The 15,470-nt window shown below is 35.7% G+C and overlaps 1 long non-coding RNA gene across 3 annotated transcripts; it reads right to left on the reverse strand.

The window, feature by feature from the left end:
* Positions 1-3,218: 3,218 nt before the first annotated feature.
* On the reverse strand, positions 3,219-6,365 carry LOC114316572 (uncharacterized). Of its 3 annotated transcripts, none has more exons than XR_014342396.1 (4): positions 6,075-6,365; positions 5,270-5,327; positions 4,743-4,862; positions 3,219-3,513 (listed from the first exon to the last, which is right to left on the reverse strand). It is a non-coding gene; the product is annotated as an uncharacterized LOC114316572 (long non-coding RNA). The 3 variants fall into 3 exon arrangements; XR_014342397.1 differs by lacking the exon at positions 3,219-3,513 and adding an exon at positions 4,353-4,504; XR_014342398.1 differs by lacking the exon at positions 5,270-5,327 and having other exon boundaries at positions 6,075-6,360.
* Between the last annotated feature and the right edge of the window lie 9,105 nt (positions 6,366-15,470).

Raw genomic sequence — 15,470 nt, forward strand, 5'->3', positions numbered from 1 at the left:
ATTATATATATAATTTATGTACACATAAAAATCGACACAGAGAGAATGACCTGAAATAAAGCATCTTTGGGACCAAAAGTGAAACCCAAGTTGGTGTTTTCCATCCTCACGGCGGACATAAACTTGAAAAAGGCGGTTGGGAAGTCATGAGCTTGCCATTGCCGGCCTTTCTCCATCAAACACACCTTTATTCCGGCCATTGACATCCAACAAGCAGCCACAGAGCCGCCATATCCAGACCCCACTACAACAGCATCATACCCTTCTTCATCGCAACCACCGTTAAACCACCCTTGAGAGTCCACTTTTGCCATTTCCGAGGGGTTGTTTGGGACGATGTAAATAAGTATACTTTTTTACTTTTTATAAAAATATGTACAAGAAAATAAAGAGGCGATGTGATGAAAAAAAAATAAAAAAATGAATTATTTAGGAGATGACAAAGCACCATGTGGAATTGAGGATAACACTCAAGTGAGATGATGAGAAATGGAATTTTGAGTTTCCAGATTCATATAAATATACTAATGCATGGATGTTACTGAATATTTGTTTTTTTCTCAATGTTTGTTTCGGTGGAAGAACAGTTGTAACTACATTATTGTCAACGAAGACACCTAGTAATATCCTCTTAGGTACATTTTGTTATCAGACAAAATTATAAAAGAGTATCTTTCTTAAATATAACGATAACAACAATATAAAACGGTCTTACCTAGTTATATGCTCCTTAACTATTTAATTATTTAATTAACAATGTCCACTTTATAAACCAAACCAAATCAGTGGGATGTGGAATAAATTATAAAAATATTATTCCAAGTTATTACCAACTGATAATGAATTCAAGATAAGGATTTGACTTACATGGTTCGATTGCTCTAGATACTTCGCTGGATTTCTGTTCACAGGCAGTTTACATATGATTTGAGTTTCTACGGAGAATTTACTGAGTAATTTATTAAGAAATTGTTGAGTAATTTACTAAGAACTTACCAATAATTTACTGAATAATTTACAAAATTTACTGAAAATTTACGGAGTTATTTACCATGAATTTATTGATAATTTATTGAGCTATTTACTGAGTAATTTATTAAGAATTTTCTTAAAATTTATTGAAAATTTTCTGAGTAACTTACTTAGAATTTATTGAGTAATTTACTGAGAATTTATCAATAATTTACTGAATAATTTACAAAGAATTTATTAAAAATTTAACGAGTTATTTATTGAGAATTTACTACGAATTTACGGAGTAATTTGCCGAGTAATTTACTACAAATTTACTGAGTAATTTACTCAGAATTTACTGAGTAATTTAGTGAGAATTTACTGAATAATTCACTCATAATTTATTGAGAATTTATTCAATAATTTATAAAGAATTTACTGTGAATTTATTAGTCTATCCATCTTCTCTTTAGCAAGACAAACATTTTTGATATCTTCTTCGAATGCTGCTTCTTCTTCTTTTTCTTTTTTTTTTTTTTTTTTTTTTTTTTTTTTTTTTTTCAGTCTTCTTGAGTTACCCCATCTCATACAACGCATCTACCAATCTTCTCTTTCTTTTTTTTTTTCTTTTTTTTTTTTTTTGTATTTAATTTTTTGTTTCCCCAGTCTTCTTGGGCCATCCCATCTCATACAATGCATCAACCAAGAACATAATCTTTGACATATAAATAAACAAGAATTTTTTTTTTTATTTTTCAAGTTTGTTTTATCCTTGTTAATTCACTGTTTTAGATTCAATTTTCTGAAAATTGAGTTTTTTGTTTTTGGTATTTTTTTTTTTGTTTTTAGTGAATAAAAATTTTAAGTAATTTTTTTATTTTTTTAGATGTACCTTAGATGTATCTAAAAAGTGAAATATTAGTAAAAAAATATTTTAAAAAATAATAAATACACAAAGATACGAAAAATATATTGAATTCTCGTATTTTTTTGTATTTTTGATATTTAATGAATTTTCTAAAGGTTTTTTTCACAAATATTATACTTTTTAAGTATATTTATGTTAGGTGTATCTAAGAATTAAAAAAATTACTTAGAATATTAAAAAAATTCAGTAAAAACAAAAAAACATGAAAAATAAAAATATTTAATTTTTTGAAAAGTGAATCATGAAAAACCAAACCAAACAAGTTGATTGGTATTGCAAAGAAAAAAAATTTGAAATCCAAAAGAAAATTTAAAACCCAGATTTTATTAATAATTTTTTTAGTTTTGTTTTTAGGGTCATTTTAAACAGATATTGGTATTGAATTTTTCTTGAAACCCATACAAAAATTGACACACAAATTCTACTCTATGATAGAATATAATGAAAACATTTCTCATATATATATATATATATATACATATATATGTATAGACATTGTGCAAACTGGTTTCCCTTTTGGTTTTTCTTTGGGAAAGAGGGGCGTAAAGATGGGCCTACATTCACTACAACATTTTCTTAATTTGGTGGCACTTAAAAGTGTCACTGAAGTACTTTTCAGTGAAATTTTATAGTTTTGTGACGTTTTGAACAAGTGTCATTTATATACATGTCACAGTAGATACTAGTGCCACAATAGATATTTGTAAGTGCCACTACACCATCATGACTAAAAACTTTCAATGACATTTTGATGTCATGATAGATACTATTTGTGACACTATCAAGCGCTATTAAAAAAAGAGTTAGTGACACTTTAGTAACACTTTTAAGTGCCATTACACCATCAAGGCTACACACTTTTAGTGACACTTTAATGTCATAATAGACACTATTCGTGACGTTATCAAGTGCCATTAAAGAAGACTTACAATCTAAAAAATGTCACTATATGAATTTTTAATAACACTTGTTCTCTTACAATTAATATTTATAACAACTTTATAACTGCTACTAAATTCAATTCATTTGTGCCATTAAATGGATATAAGTGACATTGGAACTTATTTTAGTGACACTTTGCAAAGCTACTATCACTACCACAAAATGTCACTCATATGTTGTTTTTATTAACACTTCTAAAAACTACAACTAAGCATGCGTAAATGCCTGTAAAAATTGAATTGATTTTATAAACAAATGAATATTAATTGTTACATCCTATATTAATTTGATATCCATTCATCCTGTAATATTTTCATAATAATAAACAAATATTACCACCATAGGATCATCACATCAAAAACAAAAACAAAAAAAATCAAATCACAATCAATTATTTATTATTGAAATATAAATTTATTTATATTGCAATAAAAATCGGTTACCAAAATTATAAAATATTCTACCACACTAACAAAGTTAAAGCTAATAGCTTGTCCAACTGTTTTGACAAGTCCATATGATTGAATCATGCTGTCATTAGGTTTGATTGGCACTTGAACATGTACCTCCCAATAGTCAGGTCCCAGTTGTTTCCTTTCTACTTCTTTAGATGTGTCTGTGCTTTTAAGTATTCCGTTTGCATCTGTTTTTGTTGCCTTAATGATACTTTTTAAAACTATATCTCCTACCTGTAAATCAAGATTTAACTACTTAAGTAATTATATATTTGCAATTAATAAATAATATTTAAAAAATAAACTAGTACAGAGTGCCTGAGTGAAGATAATCACAACTGAAAGTGATATGCATTTCTTTAGTAGATAAGCAAGTCACGCGATTTAATCACTTAATTGGTTCACCACACTACAACAAATTATATGAAAATAACAACCGTAAATATTTAGACCACATCAAATAATAGCTTAAAATATCAATAACAACCACTCAAAAAATAACAAAACCAAACACTCTAACTTACCAAGTGTAGATACCAAAATTAAGAGATGGTTTAATCACCGTTCAAATTATTAAGAAAAATTAAATTATTTTGATTGATCAAAGTCAAGGTGATCAAATTATTCAAAGCACTGGAGGTCCCACCAAAATCATGAAAGTTGACCTATTCAAATAATGAGTCATGCGTAAATCAAATGATCAACCCATTTTGACAATTGGATCAAGTAGTTATGTCAACCCAAAGATGAGGGTCCCACAACAACACATGTCAAATCCCCCAATAAATAAGAAATTGTGGAGTATCTAAAATCAAATTCAAAATCAAATAATTTCCATAAAGAGACAAACTTCTATCATTTTTGGAAATTAAAATCAATTAAATATTTGATTGAGGAGGGTTTCCAAAACAAACACCCCATTCTTTGAGCCTATAAATACATGCTCTCATTCAACCCTCCATTCCACCAAACGATATATGGTTTCTGTCCTTCCAAATGCACCAAGGGCACAAGAGGGGCTGCTTTCTACATAAATAGTTCTACTTTTCCTGACCTTTCCTCCCCTTAACTCTAGAATGAATATTAAGAGACATTTGCATACAAAGGATCAACTCGGAACCACCTGCTTGTCTAGTGTTTGCACAGCATCAGCTACACACACACACACACACACATCACTTGAAAAGAACTCTTGAGCCTCATTAGCTATTGCAAGGAAAGATTCCTACATTTTAAACCATAAATGATTGATAGTTATTATTATGGATGTTCTTTCAATTTCTCTTGATCTCATTGGATGTAATTATTTATTTTAATGATTCTTTTCTGCATGGAAAAATTACAGCTTCTTATAACAGGACAGTCCGTGATTTAACTATTCTTCATTAGGTAATTCTACATTTTCATGCATCTTGACACGCAATAAAAAAAAAAAAAAAAAAATTAAAAAAAAGGTGGCATACCATTGCAGTATTCCTGAAGATTAGCAACTGCAACCTCCAGTCCTCTGCTTGCAGTTGCATTTCCTGCAATTGATGGTGCAGTTATGCCTTGTCTTCCAATATCTTCTTCAGCAAATGACCCTAAAATCGACAGCAGCAATTAGGTTATAATGATCACAAAGCTCTGCAAACCAATGTCTGAATGTTGCCATACAAACACATTCTCATCTCAATAAATTTAGCAGAACTAACAAAACAGAAAATATTCCTAATAACAAACTCAAATACAACAAGATCCTTTCTTCTTCGTTTTCCCCTTTTCTGAGTGTTTGTTAAGAAACATAGAAAAACAAGCTGACACAAGGAGGAAAGATGAGAAAACAATTAAAAAGAGGAAAACCCACACTAAAGAAATAAAGATTACAGGATAATAGCAGACCCAAGCAAAGATCATTCAGGCGATAAATAAATAAATAAAAGATGTGATAGAATCCATTTAAAGAAAGAATAAAATAAAAAAACTAGAAGAGATAACATTGAAATTTTACCGGAAAGAAAGCCAGACTCTGCCTTAGATAGATGGACCCAAGGAAAAACGTCACCCAACTTGCATCAGAGGATAATACATTAGAATTTACCAAATAAAGAATCGCAAATCTTGTCGTTGTTGAATATTAAGAAATAAGATAGCAATAATTGAGACTTGACTCATATTTAGACTGTGATTGCTAACTGAAATTTTAAAATATTTAAGGGGAGAAGTGGCCAATAAAAATTAGTGAAAAGAGGGAAAGGTTTTGCTCTCTGACCATATAATATTCTACATTGCTTCAATCAATTTAATGTAACTATGCAAGCCTTTTAAGGTGAATATTAAGAAAAAGCATTCGTATATGTAGGGGTGAGGAGACCCCAAACACGCCGGCCAAAACAATAAGACAAAGAAGAAAGAGGGAGCTATTTTATCCAAATCTTTCATAATTTTATACTTTTGCAATCCCATCTTAAGGAAGCACACCAAAGCTCATATAGCCAGCGAAAGGAACATTTTTAGGGCCCCATCACGAGGCTCAATGAATATATAAACCATCTCAACCCATCCATCAATATCACCAATCTCAATGAAGCATTTAAACAAATACTTGCAAGGCATTATATAAAATCATAACATAAATAAGTAATAGTAAATCACAACTATCCCTTTATATTAAAATTGTTGAAAATTAATAAATTCATGAGTTAGAAGATTACAGCCTCAGATTGTATCAAGTTTTATGAGTAAAACAAGATCATAAATAAGTGATAAAATAGACGTCTTGTGTGTGTTTGATGAAAGTGAGAAAGAGAGAATACCACTAAACTCTGATTATAGAAGATGAAAATGCAGAATTTTTGTGGAGTAGATGGAATGTAAGGATGGCTTGAAAGATAAACTTGCTTCATTATTTTGCTCCCGTCTCTTTGTCCCGCCAAAATCAAATTTTCTTCACCAATTTCAGAATTGTTGGACTTCTGCCTCTTTGTCTCTAACCCTAGCTGCTCTACAGATTTTGCTCTATAGATTCTGCCTCTTTGCCTCTTTGCCGTGTTTCCTTAGTTCGTTTGTTTCATAATATAAAAAAAGGTGGAGTAATGAAGTGAAGCATGGCTATTAGTGTTAAAATTTTATTTATTTATTTATTTATAAATAAATTTGTTCACATTTTAAATAAGAAAATAGATATCAATTGTGGTCCTTATATTTTTATTTAGATCAGTTTTAACTTTTAATAAATTTTATGTCAATTTAGTACAATTAATGATCTTGTTAGTATTTTTTATGAAAAATGATCACTGAAGATTAACTCACTGAGTTGAGCAAATTTATTATTTTGCCTCTAAAAGAATGAAATATGTCACTTACATGCATATTTGTCATTAAAAAAAATACTAAAATTAGGGCAAATTACACTATTAGTCTCTCTATTTTTGCTATTGTGTTTATTTTAATTTTTGTAATTTCAATTGAATCAATTTTAACATTGGATTTTTTATTTTGTCTCAAATTAGTCCAATTGATAGCATGTTATATTGAGTTCATTTTATTTTGTGACGTTAGATAGCTTGGAAAAATTTTAGCTTAATGGCATTTCTCAAAATGCCATAAATATTTATTTGTGACACTTTTCACTTAATCTCATAACAGTAATTTACACCTACTTAGTTTAGTGTCATTTTTTAAAAAATGCTATTACTACTATAGTTTAGTGACATTTATCAACTAAAATAATTTATTATGTCATTCTTTTATAAAATGCCATAAAATTGATAGTATTAGATCACATTTTTTTTGGTAGTGTTGTGGCACTTCTTTATTGAAATGCCACTAAAGCCTTTTATGTTCGTGGCTCTATGACATTTTTCTAAAACATGCCACCAAATATTCTTTTTGTGACATTTTTTAAAAATATGTCACTAGTATAGTGCCACTAAAGTATGTTTTTGTTGTAGCGTTCGTTGCTTGCATGTCAATTGAACATGGGTTGACCGTGAATGTCATTTACAGTTCAACCGTGTATAATGTTATCTCTTTTTTGAGAATGCAAGGAAAAGTGCAAGTATCAGTTAACTTTTACTAAGGCCTTGTTTGGGAAGTGGGTTGGGACTAATTTAGCCTATTGAAAGACAATTAGATTAAAAAGTCAATAAGATAAAATATTATAACTTACATATATTCTAGAACGACCCTAAATCTGAGACCATTACTCTTTTCAATGTGTTTATTCCTACAAATTTGTTTAAGCTGAGTCTGGCGCTCGTGCCAATTTTTGGGCCGTTAAGTGGTTATTTTACATTTTCACCTCTAACTAGCCAATTTTGAATTTTAAAGTTTCACACTTTCACCCCTTTCATTGTGTCATATGTTGTACAAGTTTATTTGTTATTGATTTTTGTCTTGAACAGCAATTCCAAAGCTTAGCCGAACACTTTGTATAGGTTTGGTGAAGTTTAGTTCCACAATTTTTACAATTTGATTTTATCCAAATTTCTAGGAACATTTGGTAGTGTTTGGTCTCTGGTTCCCCTCTAAACCATACAAAACCAATCCATGCTCACCCCTACAGGCCCATGACAGATATCATGGCAATCATCAACAAATAAATGATCTTCATAGGGTTGCACAATTTGATCTTACGTCGTCATTCTTTGTTCTGTTCTAGAGGAAATTTATTATTTTAAAAGTTAGTGCACTTTAAATTTCTGTCAATTCAACTAATATTTGGTGAATGAACTTTATCTCATGAGAAGAACAAATATTATTGAAACTTGCATACATCTGTTTATTACAATCAATATAAAAATTCAAACAATCTTAGTACAAGTCATGTTAGGATTAAGGCACACTCAAAAATCAGTCACACACAGAAAAGACACAAAATATTTATGTGGTTCGGCAATTGCCTACATCCACGAGAGAGATATCCACTATAGAATTTTTCCGGAGAGAGTTACAATACTCACACCTCACACACACACACTCTCTCTCTCTATAGAACTCTCACTCAAACACATACTCTATGTTTTTCTATGTTTATTCTCTTCCTCACCTCAATTTATACAGAAAAGAGAAGGAAACAAAATCAAGGAAGAGGAGTTATTGGGTTGGCTGCCACCTGCCATCTCCCCTCTTACTTCTTGACTTGGAGCAAAGCAGCCAACCTCTAACTACTCCTTCATGTGGGCTAGAACAGCTAACAATTCTTCTCCTCCACGCCCATATGGATAACTGACTTTTGTACTTAAAGTCCATCTCGGTCAGATTCTTGCAAACTTCCAATTTGTTTCTGGTGACAACCTTGGTCATCATGTTAGAAGGATTCTTGTCTGTGTAAATCTTCACCAGCTTCATTAATTGTTTTTCCATCACTTCTCGTATCCAATGATACTGGACATCAATGTGCTTTGTACGTGAGTGGTACATGGAATTCTTGCTCAAATCAATTACACTCTAACTATCACAATATACCTTGTACTCTTCCTGCTGTAGACCTAATTCTTGGAGAAACCGCTTTAACAACAACATTTCCTTTCCAGCATCTGTGGCAGCAATGTACTCTGCCACTGTTGTAGATAAAGCAACACACTTTTTTAGTTTGGAATGCCATGAAAAAGCACCCCCTGCAAAGGTGAATAAAAATCCTGATGTAGACTTTCTACCATCAAGATCACCCGCCATATCAGCATCTATATAACCCTCCAAAATTGGTTCGGCTCCCCCGAAACATAGACACATCAGCATCTATAAAACCCTCCAAAATTGGTTCAACTCCCCCGAAACATAGACACATCTTTGAAGTTCCCTTTAAGTACCGAAGAATCCATTTGACTGCTCCCCAGTGCTCCTTTCCTGAATTGGCGAGGAATTTACTCATAACGCCAACTGTGTGAGCTATATTTGGCCTGGTACACACCATTTCATATATCAAACTCTGTATTGCGGAAGAATAAGGGATTGCCTCCATTTCTTTCCTATCAGAGCTGGTCGTGGGACATGAACGTTTTCTCACCTTGAAATGGTTGGCCAGTGGTGTGCTGACTGGCTTGGCAGCTTTCATGTTGAATCTTTCAATCACCCGTTCAACATATTTCTCCGGCGACAGCCATATATTCTTGGCTTTCTTGTCACGAACAATCTTTATGCCCAAAATCTGTTATGCTGGACCTAAATTCTTCATGTCAAAATACTATGACAAGTCCTTTTTCAACTTGCTGATCATAGTAGTATCCTATCTGATGATCAGCATATCATTGACATACAACAGTAGGATGATGAAGTTTCTATCCAAAAACCTTCAAAAATATACACACTGGTCTGTTACTGTTCTTGTGTAGTCGTGATCCACCATGAATGAATCAAACTTCTTATACCATTGTCTCGGAGCCTGCTTCAGGCCATAGAGACTCTTCTTCAGTTTGCAGACTAGGTTCTGTTTCCCTTTAACTTCAAATCCTTCTGGTTGCTCCATGTAGATCTCTTCCTCCAAATCACCATGGAGAAAGGTAGTTTTGACATCCATTTGTTCTACCTCCAGATTCAAGCGAGCTGTTAATCCCAAAGCTACTCGAATGGAAGTCATCTTCACAACTGGGGAGAAGATCTCATCAAAGTCAATTCCCTTATTCTGTCCAAAACCTTTGACCACCAAGCGAGCTTTATGCTGCAGTAGTTTACCGTTGCCATCTTTCTTCAACTTATATACCCATTTGTTCTTCAAGGCTCTCCTGCCTCTTGGAAGTGAAACAAACTCATAAGTGTGGTTTTTCTATAAAGAACTCACCTCCTCTTTCGTGACTTGTATCCAACGGTCTTTTTTGGTATGACTCTTTGCTTTTGAAAAACTCTTGGGCTCTCCCTCATCAGTAATCAAAATATATTGAGAAGTGGGATATTTGGTTGATGGCACGATAGCTCTGTCAGATCTCCGCAACTAAGGCCCAGTTGCCTCTAGTTGAAGGGGTTGCTCCCTCTGCTCAACATCCTCTCCATCTGGGTCTTCATCTCTTTCCTCCTGATCCTCAATTTCTGGCATAGGATTCTGTAACTCTGGCACTTCTTGTTGCACATCATCGCATCTAGCATTTTGTGATGGCTCAAGAGATGGGAACAAGTCTGGAGTGACGACATCTCTAGACTTTGCAAACTTCTCAAAATCTGCTACTGTCTGGTCTTCCTGGAAAACAACATCTCTGCTCCTGAACATCTTCTTGTTCACTGGGTCCCATAACATGTACCAAAATGCTACATCTGAATAGCCCACAAACATACATGGAGTGGACTTGTCATCAAGCTTCTGTCTATTTTCTTTGAAGATGTATGTGAATGCCTTACATCCAAAGACTCTCAAGTGAGAATATGATGCCTTTCTTCTAGACCAAACTTCCTCAAGTATCACAAAATTCAACGGGACTGAAGGTGACCTGTTGATGAGATAACAGGTTGTACGAGCTGCTTCAGCCCAGAATGACTTTGGCAACTTTGCCATTCTAAGCATATATCTGACTCTTTCAATAATAATGTAGTTCATCCTTTCTGCCACACCATTGTGTTATGGAGTTCAGAGAATTGTTGTTTTGTGTCGGATACCTCTGTTAGCACAATATACTTCAAAAGCATTGGAAGTGTACTCGCTACCATTGTCTGTGCGAAGACACTTCAATTTCTTCCTGGTCTCTTTTTCCACCATTACATGGAACTCCTGAAAGTGCTGGAATACCTCATCCTTCGTTTTCAAGAAACACACCCACAACTTCCTCGATGCATCATCAATAAAGGTCAGAAAATACTTACCAAGTAAATCCACTTCGATTAGACCACAAACATCTGAGTATACCATATTGAGCACTTCTGTTTTGCTCTTGCTCGTTGAACTGAATGATACTCGATGCTGCTTGCTATAAAGGCATTGATCACACGGCTTCAAAGCACTTCCTTTGGCTAAGGGTATCTTGGATTGCTTTGCCAACAGATGCAATCCCTTCTCACTCATGCCTAAGGCCACGTGTCCGTCATCACCAAAGTTGCCTCGGCTCGGGAACTTGGGTACGATTGGGGAAGGTCATTTAATGAGCACCCCCGCTCGCTCGATCAAAGATCGGCCTGTACTAAGCATGATATCTTGTTTTTGAAAACACATGTGCTCTTATTCTGGTTAATTAGCTAATTTTACTATGTGATGCGCACAACAAACAAGTATAGACTAGATCGCCTAATTTGGAACCAAGCATCGCATATCCATTTGTTTGGAAAATGGTTTGAAGTTTGCTACTCATAAGTAGGCTGAAATGCAAATTTCAATGAATTGTCCCAATTCAAGTAATCCAACCTTCACCCACAGGCATTCAGGCAGTTAATCACGTAAAAGCATGCTTTCATGGCAACATTAACATATGCAGTATGCGAAAGCGTGAACACTCACAGTGTACTCCGAGCCAAAACAAAGAACTAGTTAGAAATCAATGCATGATCCTAGTTCATGTTAAAATGGCTAATGCAACACATGCAAAAATGCAATTAAGATAGGCTTGGCTATCCTAAGAATGTCATGTGAGATGCAACTTGGTACATGTATTCAAATTGAAATTGAAATACAATGCAGTTAGCATGATGCGCCGAGCCTGGTGCATGCAATACAGATGAATGGATGCAAACATGCAAGCATAAGGTATGCTAAATGAAATATGCCCTAAAACTAACCATCGTAAGCGGTTAAGTACAAGGGAGAAATAAATGGAGGTTGGAAGACATGCATTACACACACGCACGCTTATTACAATAATGCGCCCTCTTGAGGGAGAGACCGAATAAGAAGCTAACTAGCTAATCTAAGCTAATTAAACTAATTATTACACAACAAATTAATTGACTAATCCTAGTTAACTAATTATTACAAAATGAATTGAAATAGCTAACGCATTAACTAATTAAAGTACAAACCAAAGCAAAAGCTAGCTATCTAAGCATGGCAGCTAAGGAAAGCAGTAAAATAGGAGGTTCTCGGAGGGAGAAGACTGAATGCATGCTCGGTTGGCTCGTTCGGAAATCCAATGTGATGCCCCGATTTGCCTCTATTTTTATTTGTTTTCAGAAACTTGCACCACGCTCCAGAAAGATGAAACTTCACCTTAGGAATCCTATGGAAGGGTGGCCGACCACTTTTGGTCCATAGAAACACCTATCGGCCACTTTTGGTTGTTGAAAAACCAGAAAAGTGGTCGGCCAGCTACTTTTTCTGGCTGGTGTAGACACTCCATTTTCGACCGACCTTAAGACTCAGACGTCACCAACTGAGCGCTCGGTGATGTCTCATATTGTGCTTGTTCTGATGTTGTAGAGTCTTGGCTGCGAGCCTCGCCCCTAGACTTCGGGGCTCTTTTGTGCTTTGCCTCGGTTTGCGAACTAGGTCCTGTTTTCTCTATTTTCTCTTCTCGAAGGGAGTGAGAGGTCTCATAGACCATCTCTCAGTGGCCATAGGCTACGTTTCGTGGTCGTAGGCCATTTTTCCCGTTTGGAGCCCAGTTTCTAGTTTTCCGAGCCGTCGGCCGTGTGCCTCGGTTCGGGACCGCTTAACTACCTCCGTTTGCTCCGGTTTTTGGTACACACCTTGTTTCCTCCCTTTAGAGGGACACTGTGGCCCGGGAGACGACCTTCGTGGTCATACACCACTTCCGGTGCCTAACAGCCTGTTTTCGGGGCCTCGAACTGCGCGTTTTGGCCCTCGAACCCTCGTTTTGCATCCGTCTTGGTCCATTTTTGGTAGGGACCCTATTTTCATTGCTAGGGAGGGGGCAATATGGTGGGAGGCCACCTTTTCCCCTTGAAAACCAATTTTCTCTTTTTCTCTCTCCTAAAGCCGATTTTTCGGACAGAAAGCTGGTTTTTCTCACTTTTGAGCCACAATTTCTAGCTTTTCATATAACCATTGTGTTGTGCTCATCTGGGAGGCCGCCAATATGGGTAGGCCGACCAGTATTTCTTCTTGACCCTTTTGAACCTTGCTAAAAAGCTGGTTTTTCTCTTTTTTGGGTCACATTTTCTGGTTTTTCACCATACAGCTGTGTTGCACTCATCTGGGAGGCCACCAATCTGGGGTGGCCGACCAGCATTTCACCTTAAACCTTTAGACCCCTGGTCGGCCAACCAGGGGGAGTGGCCGGCTGGCCACCTTAGCTGGTCGGCCAGCTTTCTGCTTTTTGCTCTTCTCAATTGCAACACAGCTGTGCCAGTTGTGAAGCATTTGACCCACTGTCCGAGACTTTGACCATCTTTTTGATCCTTTTTAGTTGGTTTTGACCCCCTTGCTTAGCTTCTTGGAGAAGCTTGACTCTTTTGTCAAGCTTCTTGAGGAAGCTTGACCCTTTTGGTCTAGCTTCCTCAAGAAGCTTGACCCATTTGGTCTAGCTTCTTTGAGAAGCTTTGAACCCCTCTTAAGGCTTCTCCAAGAAGCCTTGGCTCTTCTCCTCTATAAAACCAACACTCCCCCTCCATTTGCAAGGGATAGAAAGTTTAGCCAAGGCATATACACTCCACCCTCCATAGCCTTCTTCTTCAAAGCTCCAAACCCTAATATTCTTGCACCATTTGCACTACACCTCATAGCCTACCACCTCCACCATCCATCCAAGCATCTTGGAGCTGATTTTCAGAAGTTGAAGAACTCCTTCCTTGGTCTAGAAGCTGCTGGAGTCATTGTCTACAAGGGTGAGTCTCTATTTCCCCATTTTTGTATTATTTTGCTCCATTGATTAGCCTTATTTGCAAGCATTTTTGGACTTTTTCATAAACCGAAAAGTGTCTTATTTTGAGCTCCTCTTGGAGTTTGATTAAGGACACTTTTTTGTTTGACGCCATCTACCTCCTTGTATGCTCTATCCCTCTTCGTAGGCTTATTTTGCATCATATCTTAGCCCTACTTGTGACCATTTTCGAGATTTTTCATAAACGATAAAAATTCTTGTTTTGATCTTATAAACATGTTTGTTTAAGGACTCTTTTTTGTTTGGGGTCATCTTCCCCCTTTCATGCTTCATTTCCTCATGTTTTGAGCCTTGCATTTGAGCATTTGCATTGGCCTTGGTTTGGCCTTTTAGCTACTTAAATCCAGTGGATTTTCAATGGCTTAGATGTGTTTTTGAGCTTCAAAATCAGAGAGGGGTGACCCTCTCACCCCTTGTTCTCTTTACTAGCATTGTTGGCCTTCCAAAGGAGCTCCATTTTGCATGTTGTGAAGTTACATTCTAGGACTTATTTTGTGAGTTTTATGGTCTGCATTAGCTCTGTCCAGAGCCCTTTTTGCCATATTTTATGTCTATGATGCATGTGTAGAGCAATCATATTCAAGGCCTTTCAAAGGGACCTTTCATTGCATGCTTCCTAGACCAATTCTAGGGCCTATTTGGCGAGTTTTAAGGTTTTCATAACTCATTTCCAGAGGTGGCTTTGACCTTTTATGTGTCCATCATATAGGTGTAGAGTAACCCTTGCATGGCCTTCCAAAGGAGCTCATCATTTTTGCATGCATTGACTGAGTTTCAGTGGTTATTTGAGCATGTTTTGGCATGGCATACATCTGTTTTTGGCTGGTTTAATGAGCTTTCATATGCTTCATATAGTTGTAGAACAACTCATGGTTCACTAGCTTTCTTTGCATGCTTTGTGGGCCCTTGATTTTAGCACTTTTTGGCCATTTCATAAACTGATATTGTGCTTATTTTGGACTTCCCTAACTCTATTTTTGGGTCTCATGATTGAATGATGTTTGTTTTGCATGCTTGTAGTTCAATACCCATGCTTAACTTTGAGATTTGAGGTCCATTGCATGCATGTGCTGAGGTGTGTTCATGTTTTGAGGCCATTTTACATCACATTTCAGAGCCTATATGAATGCCATATTGCCATGTTTTCATCTCTTTAAGTGTGCTTGAGAGTCGGGCTTGAATGCCTTGTTTACCGACCATTGAATGAGCTTCATTTTCATGCTTGTTGAGCCATCATTTTAGGCCAATTTTCCACTGTTTCAGACCTACCTAGGGTCTGTTTGGGGTCGGTTTTACCTTTGGTGCATTGCTTTGGATACCTCTAGTGTAACGCACTTCACTAGTTTCGGTACCCGGGCCCCCTAGCTTGCATTGTGTGCCATGTTTGCATGATTCGGGACCATTGGGCATCATATTTCAGAGTTGTAAATTGCATGTTTGTATGCCATCTTTCAT

This window comes from Camellia sinensis, chromosome 10 (assembly GCF_055761805.1).
Source record: "Camellia sinensis isolate YWXY chromosome 10, ASM5576180v1, whole genome shotgun sequence".
Classification (NCBI taxonomy): domain Eukaryota; kingdom Viridiplantae; phylum Streptophyta; class Magnoliopsida; order Ericales; family Theaceae; genus Camellia; species Camellia sinensis.